The following is a 16,270-nucleotide window of genomic DNA, read 5'->3' as shown; positions in this document are numbered from 1 at the left end:
TTTTCAGATATGGAGATGATTGCCACAATTAATTTTAGATGTGTGGGCTCCCCCTTTTGGCAATCAAAATCAAAATCGCCAATCGATTGCTTAATCAGGTTTTTAAACATGTTTAATAATCTGGTATTATCTGCGGATCTTTTTTATATGTGTGGGCATTCACAATTCGTCTTCATCTATTTACATTATGAACAGCTGAAATGACAATCGATTGGGCAATTTCCAGATATGAAGATGCAATCTTTAGATGGAAAAATCTGCCGATCACTGAAATAAATCTGTAATGTGTGGGCAAAGTCAGATAGATTGTAAAATCCATTTATCTGGCCAATAAATCCCTGTATCTGGAAATCCATAAATTGTGATTGCTGATGTATGGGGCACATTATCCAAAATGCTTGGGTCCAGAAGCATTTTGGATAATGGATTATTACGTATTCTGGAATATTTTTATATTTGAATGAGGCATCTTGCATTTATGTTGTATAAACACATCAAACACATGAAATACACACAAATATATTTTATTTGTGCATGAAACAAGGTTTTAAAACATGACACAAAGTTTATGTTCTATCTCAGACACTGAATGTGAATGCCAAGCAATTTTCTTGCACATATTTAGTGCCAGTTACAGTATATCTCATTTCCCCAGAAGTGCCAGTTACAGATGTCCCCAGTAGGTTTTTAGCAAAAAAAAAGTACATTTTGGAGACTTTGGTTTTCGGAATAATTTGGATAACGGATATTTGGATAAGGGATACTCAACCTGTATTTCACAAGGCACTGACTACAACCTACTCATACTAGCAGCATAAACATTACAGATAAGGATTCGCCTTCTTAAAAAACCTATTTCATCTAGTGATAGCTGCCTGCGAACAGACTACTTAATTACGTTTACCCCTCGGTTAAATAGGTGCAAGCCTAGTACAAGATTTATAGAGGCTCTAGCATAGAACGTTAAGGGGCCATACTCCAGCAGGTGCGATCCCCAACCCCGCTGACCAGATGCGCTGATCAACGGACAGATATGATCGTGATCTGCCGGGGATCGGGGATATTAAGCATGATTTTTACACATTTAATGTTCTCAATCATCAGGGGATCAGAGGATTGCACGCTGTTGTATGGGTACCTTCAGTCTTTAACTTTCTGTTTACCCCAAGTAAACGGCAGCACATCAGCATTTCACTTAAAGAAGCCTGGGGGTAGATGTACGATTACTCGTTATGGGTGAGAAGTGGTATCAGCACACATTATGTTTGCTGATAACACTCCATTCTCTATGTTTTTTGGATGCCGAAACATATTGTGTTCCCCCTGGGGCTTTTCAATTGTCGCCTCCATTAGGAGAGTTCTTTGCCTGCACCCTTTATATTCTTCTACTGCATCAAGGCGAGATGTAATAAAGCCTTGAAAATTCATAAAATGGAGAATGATAAACCACCAACCAATTAGCTCCTAACTGACATTTTTTCAAACAACGCCTGTCCTGTGACATGGCAGTTAGGAGCTGATTGGTAGTTTATCATTCTCTATTTTATAATTTTTCAAGCTTAGTACATCTAGTCTCTTAACTGCTGAGAGCCTTGTGCTTGCCTGAACTGTGTTACCATACAGCAAGGCCCTGATCACGGTATAATACACTAGACACTCAACGAGTTCTCTAACACAGGGGTGTCAAACTCAAATTCATCGGGGGCCACATCAGCAGTTTGGTCACCCTCAAAGGGCCGGTTGTATCTGTAGGACTATGTGTCCACTCTTTATTATCATCAATTATTGTCACTGCATTCAATTATTACTGTTTTTTTTGTAATAATGTAAGTAATAACTAGCTCTGAAAGCAGAAACATAGTCAGAATAATGAGGTATTTGATTGTAGTTTATGGTCCATATACCACTGTAAAGTGACATGGAAGTGGTCAGTATATCCAAAGTTTACCACTCCACCTGCCATGGTATGTAACCATTGCAGTGCTGTGAAGGGCAGGTGCAGACCAACGCAGAGCCCACTCACATTTCAGTAGCAGATGATGCAAGTCAGAAAAGGAGGGTCGGTACTTATGTAGTATCTGGGCATCCGATTTAGAAATCGGGTCGGATCGGGCACATCGCATCCCATCGCATGCGACCATCGGATGCGATGACCCGATTTTTCCATAGGAATCAATGTTAAAATGGACTGAGTCCATTTTAACATGGAATTCAATGGGAAAAAGGGGTCCTTTTCATACCCCTACTATCCAAGTGGGCATGGAGTTGGATATAAACCTGTGGCGAGCGTAGCGAGGCGAGCGTAGCGAGCCCCGCGAGGGGACACAGAATACCGTCCCCTCGCGGGGCTCGCTTCGCTCGCCACGCTTCGGGCTCGGTGGCTCGCTACGCTCGCCACAGGTTTATATCCAACTCCATGCCCACTTGGATAGTAGGGGTATGAAAAGGACCCCTTTTTCCCATTGAATTCCATGTTAAAATGGACTCAGTCCCTTTTAACATTGAATCCTATGGAAAAATCGGGTCATCGCATCGCATCCGATGGTCTCAGAAGGTGGAGGAAACCGCTGCTTACCCACATAGCAGAGAAACGCGTCAAGGGAGTTTTACCAGCTGGCACTCCGTGTAGCCGACTCAGAGCAACCGCTTAACAATCTACCTCAACTTGCCTTAAAAATTTCCAAGCCGTTCCAGAGTGACCTCCCCAGTGTGTTGCTATCTTCAACAAGCAGCCGGCGTCTGACCGGTAATTCAAGCCACCGCAACCTGGGTGAGTGTTTGCACTGTGTCCTGACTTCTGGGATTCCCGGCAGTACAGCAAACTTCCATCCGTGCTGTTTGCCGGAGACGGACGGCTCGCCCCCTGTAAAACATCTCATCAGCGGGTTGTCAACAGGCGGCGACCGCTGACAGGGGTGCTGGAGCTGTCTGTTGAATATACACAGCACAACTGAATATTTCTCTCGGCTGTTCAAATTTCAAAGGATCTGAGGTCGGTTAATCATTGATAAATACTCTGAGTAAGCCACTGACATTTATAATTCCCCAAATCCATTTAGGGATCAATTTAAAGGACAATCAGCTGTCTATTACAGCCCTTGAAATCGTCAATAGGAGTATGTGCGAATATATCGATTCTTTTTACTTTTTTGTATTTTTATGAGCTTATATTGTCTGTACAATTTTATTGTGTGTTATTTTATATTAATAAATTTGTATTGAATTCATCCAACTGTGGCGCTCTCTAGATATATGCGAATTATCGCTTATATCTTGTCTTTCTACATATTGTCCTCTTACAAATATACCTATTTGTACTTGGCAGCAACCAACCATATTTACATCCATATTTACCCAATTGATTCAATAATCTTTGTGTAATTTTCCAGTTTTTTTTTTTTAAATTATTTTCTATTTTTTCCCCAAAAGGGGGTGTGGTCACTGATTGCGCCCGATTGGTTTGTTCTTTCTGAACCAGAGCTGTTAACTATATGTTTTATTCTGGTATGGTGGGGGCAAAAAATATGGGCGGTTTTTATAGTAGGGGATAGTTTGCATGTGTTTAACTTTTCTACTGAGGTGGCCAATGTGTTTGGGTTTTACTTTATTGCAGTGGGGGAGGCCCAATGCGCAAACGATTCTGATTTCTGATTTTGTCAGGGACAGCCACCATGCCCCATGTCTATGGACAGTATTCAATGATAAATTATGCGATGTGCAACAAATCCTGTTTAGGATTCGCTGCACATTCACAGGGTTCTGGAGGGCTACAGCCCTCCCTGTCATCAGCCGCAGGGGCTCGCTGCCCATGACGGCAAATTCTAACCCCTGCGAGCCGGGGGACGGCAGCAGGCAGGGAGATGGAAGCCTCCCTGCCTGCCCAGAATGTGTGGGGGAGAAGAAGCTGCCCCCCCCCCCCCCCGGGAGAGCTGTCAGGGGACACGGGTAGGGAGCCGCTGCACTGCTTACGCTCGTGCATATGTAATAAATGGGAGCATGTGTTTGTTTATTTCCTGTTTGGGCTATGGGTGTTTTTTTTTTTCCATGAAAACCTATAAGTTTGTTTTCTTCGTGTCTGCGCTAGTATGTGTTTTATTTTTTCCATGCGAAGCCTACTGTTTTTTTTTTTCCATGCAATTCAAAGCCCCAGTATTTGTTTTATTGGGGGAAATTTACTAAAGGAAATTTGTAAAAAAAATAGGTGTATTTGTATCCAGAAATACACTTATTTTTGACATTTACTATCCCGAAAATACGGAAATTCGTAGTCGTATTGATGTGCTATCAATACGAATACGAATTGCCGTATTTTCGGGATAGTAAATGTCAAAAATAAGTGTATTTCTGGATACAAATACACCTATTTACAAATTTCCTTTAGTAAATTTCCCCCTTTGTCTCTAACTCCCCAACTACACAATTAATGGACTCCAAATATCTTTGCAGCAATCTTTAACCTTAACAGATTCCAACCAGACATTCATGCAGAATAATATTTGCCATTTTTCCATGTGATGTTGTAGGGTTGGCCATTGAACACCGATGGTTTAGCAACCAATGATGGTCTGTTGGAGATGGTGCGTTCACCATCAATGCGTGGCTATCGATGTTAAAAATATGAATGGCTGAGCCCAGCTGTGCATGGGTTTTAGTTAACCATTGATGGTTCCTACTGTTCAAATCCATCATTCAAAGATTGCAGAGCTGTTCATGGTCATCCCTATGATTTAGGCATCCCTCAGCTCCTCCAGAACATCCTTCTTTTACAACAAAGCATAGCTTAACATAGCTTAACATAGCTTAATCTATCGAAACAAAAACAATGACATATGCCTATGTCTATGAGTAACTGCGATATTGTCTATTTTTGTTTTTGTTAGGTAAAAAAAAATCTAAAAACCACTGGTTTAACCCAATTCGGTGGTATGGCCAGAAATGTATTGGGCATGCCACTGAATGGTAGGTGTGCGCCAGTGGTGCACGATCTGGCAGCACAACCCACACGGTCCCTCCACCCACATCGCTGGCCACCATTGCTTGTACTCGCTGCTCCCCCACCCACCGCTGATGCCCGGGGCGCACCCGAATAGCTGAATGCGCCCAAGCACCTTCGATCGTCAGAATGCCGCTGCACACATGATGGGCCTTCATTAGCAGGACAGGACCAGGGGAGCAGAGAAAAAGGGCATCAGAAGCCCCTAAAATGGTGAGAATTTCTGGGGCTGGAAATACTGCCCTGAGTAATAGAGAATAAGGGGGTAGATTCAAAGGTGGATGTAAACTGAACGCAATGCTGATGTTTTTACATTTGAATAATTTTTTGCTACTGCGCATGAATGAGTTTTCCAGGAAACCCTTATGGTATGTCAGCTAACCTGACCGTACACAAAGAGGTGCGAAAGGGCACGGGATGGCTGGTATCGGAGAAGGAGTAGCTAAGTGATGGGCATTATTGGTGGAGACTGGTAGATGGCCCAAATTGAATGCCAACAATCTATGGAATGTGGGCATGTTAGTGTAAGTAGTCTGCATTGTTAGAAGCATAGCTGCTTCCACATAATCCATGTGTATCCGGAGACCAAGCAGCTGCCATAGGTGGGTGCAATTGTAGATGATGCACCAGTGGCAGACTATCTAGAACCATTGTCAGTGGCATTGCGTACAGTGGTGCAGAAAATAGGCATCTCGGGTCATACACTCTCCGGCACAAGTGCACTAAACTAACATTAGCATATCATCACACCTGTGACTTTACCAACAGATTAGACACAGCAGCATCCATATAAAGCCAACAAATAAGGCCCACTGTATCACAATGCCTATAAAATACAGTTTCAGATCCATTGGAAAATCTCGGTTCTGGGTTTTTCTCTCCAGTTGCTAAATTTACTGCACCTGGACAAAGGAACTACTTATTACCAAAACATTTGGGATTTTTATTCTGAAGGAAAGTAGTATACTCCTTTAATGTGTGCACATAATATTTCAAGTGATTCAAGGCACAGTGCAAGGCTTGCTATATTGAAAGACAGATTACAGTTGATTCAGCAGAACAAGCTATAGTTACCTTACTATTGATCAGGAAACATAATTTTATGCTCGCCGACTCACTAAAAACTGTCTGGCATTTACTCCATAAATATTACCTAACGTAAAACAATGAAAAGAGCTAGGGAGCATTTAACCCTTTCTATATTTACAACAGTAGGTGGTCTTTGTCCTGAGCAGACAAGTTATATTACAATTGCTTCCTTATTACCGTACTTTTGTGCATAGTATTTAAACAATATGTACAGCGGAAGGTTGTGTATCAGCATAGATAAAAGGAAATCTAGTAATATCACAGTAGTGATGCCACTAGAAATTCCTCTGTACTTTTAAATTATATGGGCACCATGACCAGGGATGGCCATTCTTGCCTTTGCCATCGATGTTTGTCATTAATGGGAATGCAACTGAACATCGTTGGTGCATAACTATGCAATGAATAACCATCAATGTTTTTTTCATATCGATGGTCATCCATTGTCTTTGACTGATTGGCATGTGGGCCAATCAGAACATGGGGCGGGCTTCACGGGTGTCCTGGGCGGAGCTATGCTCCATGTCCCAGGAAAATGCAAAACTAAATTATTTGTTTAAGCTTGACATCGATGTGGGAAACCATATGGTTCTCCCCCATTGATGTCAAAACTATTCAGCATTGGCCATAAACCATCAATGTTTTCTAAACATCGATGGTCGATAGCCATCCCTACACCAGACTGTCTGTCCTGCCCAAACTTGCTAGAAGCTTTCATTCTCTGATGGGCTGATTTCAAAGCTCTCCCAGACTGGCTAGCACAAATAAGGTTCCTATTGGCTATGTGCATAGCACCTGCCTCTTCTCTACGGTTATTTGCATTTTTGTCTCATTCTGCATGTTCAGGTCTCTTCACGAATACGAAATAGTGGCTGTAAGGATACCAGGCTTATGTTTTGCATTGCTGCCCTGTCTACCTGGGTTTCGATTTGTGCTGTCACGGGAGCGTGCATCGGGATCGCAAGGTAAAAAACGTGTGCGATCTGCATGCGATTTTGACTATATAGTACAAACCATAAGACTTGAACATGGAACTACTGGCAAGATCTTGGACCAGCTCAACAAGAGCCAGAACCCTTTATCCTGAAGTAGAAAACCTAGATACTGGGGCAGATGTATCAACCAGCGTTAAGTGCAAAAATGCACTTAACGCTGGTTAACTGGGGGGGATTACGTCTATCCCTAATGTATTACTAGCGCACCTAACGTGCGCTAGTAACAGCCCGCCGAGTTACGCTCGGCGGGGCTGTCCCTGCAATCCCCCCCAGGGATTAGCGGCCGGGGCGATGTATTAACAGCCTTCAAGGCGTTAATTCGCCCGGCCGCTTCGCCAGCTCAGGGCTAGCGTTGTCCTATCCCCCACTATGGGGACAACGCTAGCCCTGCGTCTGGCTTGGGCTGCGCTGGAGATCTCGCGGTTTTAGCGAGATCTCGCGCATGCCCAGTAAGCCGGGCAGGGGGGGCGACGGCGAGTGCGCATGTGCGGGGCGGCGAGGGAGCCGATAAGGAGAGACATTAACGCTGGGGATAACGGCTCTCCTTATCGGCATGGGGGATAATACATCTCCCCATAACGAGTGCCCGCTTCTCCTCGTTATGCAGGAGAAGCGGGACTCGTTATTTCCCAAACGTTAAAAGGACAATGATACATCTGCCCCAATGAATGCAAACCCCAGGAACGAATGCCTTATTTGAGTTTCACACTCACCAAGATGTTTGCTCCAGAGAGTGTGGGGGGGGGGGGGGGCAGGGTTTATGGGGCTGGAGCAGGTGGGCTGATTCCTGCTTGGGGTGGCCAGCTGGCGTCACATGACATCATCGCCCGCCCCTTTTCCATGATCTCCGATGGTAATTCTGACTGACTTAATACTGAAGGGGAGAGAAATAATTTGATGGTCAGGCTGCATGTGAGGGATGTGTTCGATATGGGTGGCGCGCATTTGCCACTGAGCTTTTTGCTAGGCTGAGAGTATACGCAGCCTAGCAAACAGGACTGAATCCAAGCTGCAGCACCAGCGATATTGTTAACAATAGCGCTGGTGCTCCCAGATAAATATATATTGAAAAATATAGTTGACAATATCATTCAGTGATGTCAACTGCCCCCACTCAATTTATGTGCCAGTATTTTTGGAACCACGGCCGGTTAAAGAAAAAAAAGAAAAAAATAGTTTTTTGTCCCCTGTATTTCGGAAACCGTATACTCATGTAGGGAGGGAGTCTTTTTTTCTTTTACACTTCTTATTTTTTTGCACAGAGAAGCATGCTTGGATCTTACCGATCCATGCATGCTTCAGCAAATACTGTGTCGCATTTTCCATTTGTATTTTGAGCCATACGAATGACTGGAAATTTGCCAATCTGATAGAACTCTACGGCCATATACGGCCTAGTTCTATTGATGGTCTATTCATTTGTACTGACGGCAACTCGCTCAAATGTGCAGGTGATTAAGTTTAGGGGCCACATTTATCAAACAATATTTGAGGCTAAATCCCTGAAAACACCAGTTTTTGGGGGTTAGCGGCATATATTACGTATCCCCCGAATGTACCAAAGGGGGACCACAGCAGGAATCTCCGATCCCTGCTGCGATTCCCCCTGCATCACTGTCGGCTGCATCCGACATAGGTTTCTATGGGGGATGCAAAGCTGCCTGATGTATCAACATCATACAGCAGCGGTCCTTTCTGAGATGGCGATAGCCCATTGTAGCCTATGGGCTACACACCGCACTGCTGCTGGGGCAGTGCAGTCAGCGGGGTCGGCAGGGGGTCAGTGCTAACCGCACATGCGCAGACCCCCCCAGCTTCCGGCTGAGCGCATTGCAGGGTCAGGCTCATTTTGGAGCCCTGTCCCAGCGCTTGTGCGATGATACATCCCAGTTCTAGGATGATTAGGATCGCATTTTAAATGTGATAGATGATAAATGGGCCCCTATATGAAAACAAATGGAAGCATTCGCATCCATTCGCTTTTGGTAAAATTTCCTATCAGCGTCTCTCCCTCCAGTGTGGAACAGGTATGGCTGCTGGCACCCTCTTATTTGTGTGCACAATTTGATTTGTGTTGATACCAGACTATAAAGCACAGGTCTTCAACCTGTGGCCCTCCAGATGTTGTGGAACTACATGTCCCAGCATGCCCTGACAGTTCTGGCATGCTCTTATAGGAAAAAATGTGGCAATGCATGTTGGAACATGTAGTTTCACAACATCTGGAGGGCCACAGGTTGAAGAACCATGCTTACTTGTTTCCTAGCATGGCGCCACCGATTTTATTTGTATGAAATTGGGTTGCAAAAATCGGGTCGATCGCATCGCATGCAACCAAATCGCATGCAATGCGATCGACCCGACCGATCCGTTTTTTTTACATTGGAACCAATGTTAAATGGTCCCTGAGACCCAATTTTATATTGGCCCCAATGTTAAATGCCCCCTAGACCCCATTTTATCATTGTATCCCCCCCCATTGTTAACACCACGCCACGATCAACGTGAACCCGAAGCGTGGCGAGCGCAGCGAGGCCGCGAGGGGCGGCGGTATGCGTCCTCCGACCTTTTCATACCCCCACTATCCACGTCGGCGTGGAGTTGATTTCATACAGTGTGGCGAGCGTAGCGAGCCCGAAGCGTGGCGAGCCCCGCGTGGGGATGCGCATTACTTCAGACGTATTACACGGCCCCTCGTTAAAAACATCTTTGAAGCCCGAAAATCGGGTCGTCGGGTCCCATTGCATACCTTAAGTTAAGGTATGTGATGGGACGCGACGGGCTCCGTGCTAGGAAACAAGTATCCTATAAAGAAATAACATTTTAATAAAAATGTTCCCAGTAAAGCCAGAACACTTGACAAACACTATAGATGTCAAAACTAGCCTGCCCTGCACAATATCTTTGTTCACAAGTAAAATATATAAAAAATATTAAATATTTTTTTTCTTATAATAGTTAACACAAATTCCCATGGTTAAATTGCTATCGGCTGTATATTTTCCAAATATCAGTGCATATTTGTTGTACTTTACATATACAGTACTTAGACTTTTTTTCCTTTTTCATTTTTAAACGTTATAGGATTTTTTTTAACCTCAACTGTGACATAAACACCGGAGATAGATACAGTGCTTCTCCTGTGGTGGGAGTTGAAGGCAGCTCAGGTAGGGGAGTGAGAGGAGCCCCAGGAGACACACACAAACAGCAGCGGCAGCGTACGGGGAAGGATGAGGCTTCGCAGGAGCCCTTGCAGGCAGCGGAAGCTCTGAGTCTCCCCTGTCTGGAGCGCCTCCTCCTCGGGCTGTGACTTCATCCTCAGCCCGGAGCTCCCCACCCGACCCCAGCACGGCCCCACCCTCTCCCCGCTGGAAGATGATTGTTTACCTAACGGGCTGCATTCGCGGTAAGTTCGCCCGGGCAGGAACGATGGGATGACTGAAGTGGGAAACGTATGGTTTCCCCTACTCCTCCATGCACATCCATCTCACCCACACATAGCAGGCCTGGACTTGCGTGGAGAGATGGGGGATTCTCGTGGGTTTTTTTCTTCTCTATACCTGCGTGGGTGATGTGTACCTCCGGTGACCCTTCCCCCCCAATACCTAGATCAGAGCCCCGCGCAGCCAATGTAACCCCCCAATGTATCTGCCTGGCCCCTAAAGTTCCAGTAGGTGATGTTCTCAGTCACCCTCCCCCACGCATGACAAGAAGACCCTTTTAAAATTGCATTCATTTCTAGCAGAGGTTTCCGTATTGCTGTGTACACAGCAGCCTGCTGCTCTCATCATCACTGAGTGCTTTGTATGCCCCTGGCTGCTGGAAAATGTGACGGGGATCCTAGTTATGTTGTAGTATGTGATTAAGCTTTTTTAGAACTAATAATTCTACTCCAGATACATTTGTATTTTATATTTTTCCAATGGACACTTATAAGTCATTGTTTATATCATAATCAGGCTATATTGTCTTCTTGCAGTGGGTAGTGCACTCCAAAGGGCTGTTTGGGTGTCCCATAACTAATGTACTGGTATTTGATTCTTGGTAACTCTTTGCTTTTATTCTGTATACAGTATATGTCTCTGTGCACTGAAGAATCAAAATATTATGTCCCTTATATTCTGTATATACATCTCTATGTGCATTGGAATATGATGACCCTTCTATTCTGTATTAATGTCTCCCTGTGCAATCAAGAGATAAATGATGTCCCTTCTATTCTGTATATATTTCTCCCTGTTCACCAATGAGACAATATAATGTCCCTTATATTCTGTATATACTTCTCCCTGTCGAGACAATTATCAGAAAGAGTTGCTATTCATGGTACTTGGGACACATGTACATTTGTAGATGACTCAGGTTGTTGTCCTGAAACAGTTTAGGTGACATAGCCATTTCCTCTTTCTTTAAATCTTCATGTCTGCTGTCATAGTTTTTACTACCACACACTGCAAACAAAGGGGCTGCAGTCTTACGAAAAAAAGGAGCAAGGTAATTACTGTGGATTATATAGCAAGGTAAGATAGACTGAAGGGCAAGATAATTATAGCAAGAGCAGAGAATGATATCAGGTGCCAGGAATCACCCTCCTAGATCAGATACAGTATATTGATTGGCCTTTTTAAAATGTGCCAAAAAGTTGAGGTACTGCCACTTCCAGCATTGCTAAAGACCCTTCATTGACCATGTGATGAATAATTTCCCAGAGCAAGACCTACATTATATGTGTATGTATAATAATGTAATAATTATGTATTATTATTATTATTATTATGTAATAATACTGTACACATACAGTATAGTACATTAGGTATTTATAGAATATGATCATATGTTTCTATTGCTACCATGGCCAATTCATCTCTGTATCTATTGTGGTGGTGTTCACATGAACGGTGAAACTATCATGTCACAATAATTGTGTGTATATGTATTGTCTATATCTATGGCGGACTGTGTTTTACTGAGAGATAATGGAGCATATTACAGAGAGAAAAAAATGATTTTATATGTCTGTTGGTCACACTAGTAAGGTTGTTTATAATAAGAATATTACTGGAAGAAAATGCTGCTTATTTTGTCAGTTAAAACCACTGGCAGCATCACACATTAAGCAATTCAAATAATTTTATCAGCTTATAAAGCTTTGACTTGAAAATGGGCAGACTAGATGGGCCAAGTGGTTCTTATCTGCCATCAAATTCTATGTTTGTCAATCAATCTGAATTCACTATTGTGATGTAGCTCAAAAGACTAAACACTTTTTTACACTAGAACAGCAGTTACAAATCTTTTTTCTCTCCCGTACCCCTTGATTCGGCTTTTCATTTATGAGTATCCACAGTATTTACGAGCGGAATGGAAAAGTAGCGTGCGGTCAGGATTCGGGTCCCTCTGTGTCTGTACATTGGCTGGGTACTGTTTCCGGGGGTTCCCGCTAACTCCTGTAGGATTAATCTCGCTGCTTCCTCCACCCATGTCAACGCATGGCAGATGAACACTGCTATCTGAGGGCAGCACTGTTAGCTTTCAGTGGATTGCTGGATGGGCCAAAGCACGAGGAGACACTGATGATGCTCCAGACGGAACCGAGAGTGATGTGACTTCTTCCTCTTCTTCCGACATTACCAATATTATTTTCAAATACCCCCAACCAGTCTACAGCATACCCCCAGGTACTAGCAGCAAAATCCTAGGGTATTGCACGTTCATGCGCAGAAACTCAGTTTTTTTTGTGAAAGTAAGCAGCTCAAGACCCGTAAACACTAGACGCCCTGCGGGGCCAAAAATATATTGGCGATCCAGCAGGTGGACAATATTGTGCATACACTAAACGATATAGCTGACAATATCTTTCAGTGACGTCACTTGGACCACATTCAACATGCGGCCACAATTGACCTGCACGTTCAGCCGGGGGGGGGGGGGGGGGGAGCGAGGGAGAGTGGCAGGGGTCGTTTATGATATTGGACCAGATTCTCTAAGGTTCAAAAGTGATAAAATGGAGAGTGATAAACAGCCAGCCAATCAGCTCCTACCTGCCAGGTCACAGACTGTGTTTGAAAAATTTCAGACAGGAGCTGATTGGCTGGCAGTTTGCCACTCTCTATTTTATCACTTTTGACGCTTAGGGAATCTGGCCCATTGAGCAGACACACTACCCCTGACCCTGCTCCCGGCCAGAGTCACAAGGCTAAGACCAGGAAATTTGTTGGCTTGGTAGACCCGGAAAAATCCTATGTTGCCTATCAAAACTTGGAGTGTGATACAGTTATGGGAGATAACGTACAAACCAACCTGACTCTATCATTTTTCAAACACAGCTTGTAATATAGAAACTCCTTAGCTAGTACTTCTTCTTTTACATCTTTATTCCTTTAAGAGCCTTGATAAATAAGATCAGTTTTCATGTTAACCTACCATTAGGCATTCTCTTAGTATGGGACAAAAGTATGTGTGCGCAGTTGCAATTAGATGTATACAAGGACCCAGTCGCACATGAGACAAAGGTATATTGTTTGCGGTTGGTCATGGCCTGGTGTAAGTATCACATGATACTGATGTTTGTTCACAGCACTAGCAAACTGCTCATGATTGGCTGAGTGTAAATGCACCAATAGCTGTCATAGCATAAATAAATGCTTTTATATTCATATTTTAGCTTAATAAAATTTTCAGAGCACAACATAGAATTGTTTCTGCTGTATTGGAAAGTTTTTTTTATTACATTTTCTTTCAATACGGAATAGCAAATACATATTGTTTTGAGCAAAAGAAATACAAAAAAAAAAAAAAAACATTGAAGTAAATCTGTTGTAAAGTAGACACATGTTACTGAGGTTGGTTATTAGAAGCATATTCCTCCGCATAAGGGTGTAAAGAGTTTATGTTTCACCAGCTTTTTCTCTCTAGTAAATTACACCCAATTTATGACCAAGTCTGCATCTGACAATGTGTTTTTCAGGGGATATTGGGGATTGGTGTGGAGGGAATTAAGCTGTGCTGAGTTGTAAAATATGAGAACACTATGATGGGAATGAGCTCATAAGAAATCATCATATTTTTAATTCACTTTTCAGGTGTTCATGGATAGGTGTGAACAAATCCTTAATGGGTACCTATGGGATTTTGCACTGCAATTTTTTTTTTTTACTAACAGAATTACAGAGGAAAAATTGGCAGAGTGCCACTGACCTTAGGGTGTTACATCTACTGTACTTACATGCAGTTACTTTCTAAAGTCCAAACAAATAGCAGCACACTGATGCAATCCAGTGGTAATGTTATGTTTATTAGTTCCCAAAAGAATAATAATAAAAAAAAAAAATATATATATATATATATATATACAGACCCACACATAGCTATCTTATCTCTTAGTCCCATAAGATACTAACCGATATATAATCGCCCTTCTGTGCTATTTTTAATGTTTATTTTCCATTACCTCCCAATAAAATGATTCTCCCACCCATGTTACTTAAACTCCCCGGAGTCTGTGGGCTGAGCTGTGCAACCATTTTACTGCGGCTGTAAAATTCAACTTGCAGCCCCATTTAAAAATTAGGCCTCTGACACTGAAGAGTGTGGAACAATCAGAATCCACAATTGGAGAACGTTCTCCAGTTCACATCACACCTCGGCAGCCATTTTAATGTGGTAATCTTGAATGTTTTGGCATTTCTACATAACAAAAAATGGCTGCATGTAGTCGAATAAACTGGTGATAACACTTAATTGTTAGATGTGTTTCTAAGACTCTGTCCTGAAGCTATTCTAGTAGGTTTTAAGGATATCCATGTTTAAGCATAGATGACATTACTACTGGAGTAATTTTGATCTAAACAGCTTCTCAAACATGGATATCAAATGCCTTGAGTGCTGAGTTTCGAGCCTGATGCACTCATAGTGGCTGCATCTGCGATTTTCCATTTGTACTTGCGTTCAATGGAAACATTTACATCTTTCTAGATATGTTCAGAGAAGCACAAAGGTCAACATGCAGATACATGGTTTTAACTGGCTGGAATTGGGGCAGTTTTCTTAAGCTTGCGGTGGATGTAGATTGAATTGCTGTATATTGAGATATAAACGTCCAAAACATGAGGCAATTTATAGGGACCTGTATTTAGTAGTAATGTAGATGAAATGCTTCTGCTGCTTAAGAGCAGCATAATTATTTTTTTTATAACGCTTTGTATAGGATCTTAACTCAAATTCCAAACCTCCAATGTTTTCAACACTTAGTTTTCTAGATTTCTTTAGTCATGTGCAAGTGTATTGATTTATTTAGCTGAGTCCATAATTATCCTGACAGAAATCTTGAAAATGTGACCTGTTGGAGTTGGAAGCCTCTGTTTTAAAGCAGTGATTCACAACTTTTCTTTTGGTGTTGTGAGTGACATATCTGCTTAGATTAATTACACGCTCACACTGATAATGAACTGTGGTAACAAAATCTGATGATCATACAGTTCGATCCATAGATATATTTGGAAAGACGTTATTTTACTTATCAAAAAATAGGAATGTTAGCAATGAATATGGTTTTATTGTGGAGATCAGCTGTGAGGGTATGCACATCCAATTTGGATGAAGAGTTTATGACCAAAGTTTCCAAATGCAGTCCTCAAGTCATCCCAATGGTCCATGTTTTAAATATGTCCATGGCACAGCACACATCGTTAAATTCAATTTACTGAGGTACTAATAAAGTCACCTATGGCCAATCATGGATATACTTAAAACCTGGATGTTTGTAGGGCCTTGAGGACCTCATTTGGGAACCACTGGTTTAGAAATTACAGCTGTTAAGTACTACCCTTTTTTTCAAGGGTCAAAAAGTAATTGGACAATAGACTCAAAGGTTGTATTTTGAACAGGGCTGGCCTATTCCACAGCCTTATGAGGTGGCAAGCAGAAATGTGCGGAACTCTGGTTTGGGCTGTCTGGGAACACCAAATAGGACTTTAGACAGGTTTCGGTGCTATACTTGGCTAAAGCTAGTTCTTTTGTGTGCGACAAGCATGATAATTAATGGGCACCCAAAACTATTTACATATAACTTGCTGAAGGCAGAAAGACCATGAACGAACAACAACTGAAGACTGCGGCAATACAAGCATGTCAAAGATTAACACAGGAGGATATCCAGCATTTGGTGATGCCCACCGGTTCTAGACTTCAAGCA

At 42.6% G+C, this 16,270-nt stretch overlaps 1 protein-coding gene across 3 annotated transcripts in view; it reads left to right on the top strand.

Annotated features, from left to right (window-relative positions):
* Positions 1-10,250: 10,250 nt before the first annotated feature.
* ATP8B4 (ATPase phospholipid transporting 8B4 (putative)) overlaps positions 10,251-16,270 on the top strand; it is a 229,095-nt gene continuing 223,075 nt past the window's right edge. For 2 of the 3 annotated variants that reach the window (XM_083183964.1, XM_083183963.1), the window contains exon 1: positions 10,251-10,483. The gene's annotated coding sequence lies outside the window, so the exon portion shown is untranslated. The remainder of the gene's footprint in view (positions 10,484-16,270) is intronic. The other variant, XM_083183965.1, reaches the window with a different exon arrangement.

This window comes from Crinia signifera, chromosome 4 (genome assembly GCF_055691185.1).
Source record: "Crinia signifera chromosome 4, ASM5569118v1, whole genome shotgun sequence".
Taxonomy (NCBI): Eukaryota; Metazoa; Chordata; class Amphibia; order Anura; family Myobatrachidae; genus Crinia; species Crinia signifera.
This window is presented reverse-complemented; position numbering and strand designations above follow the sequence as displayed.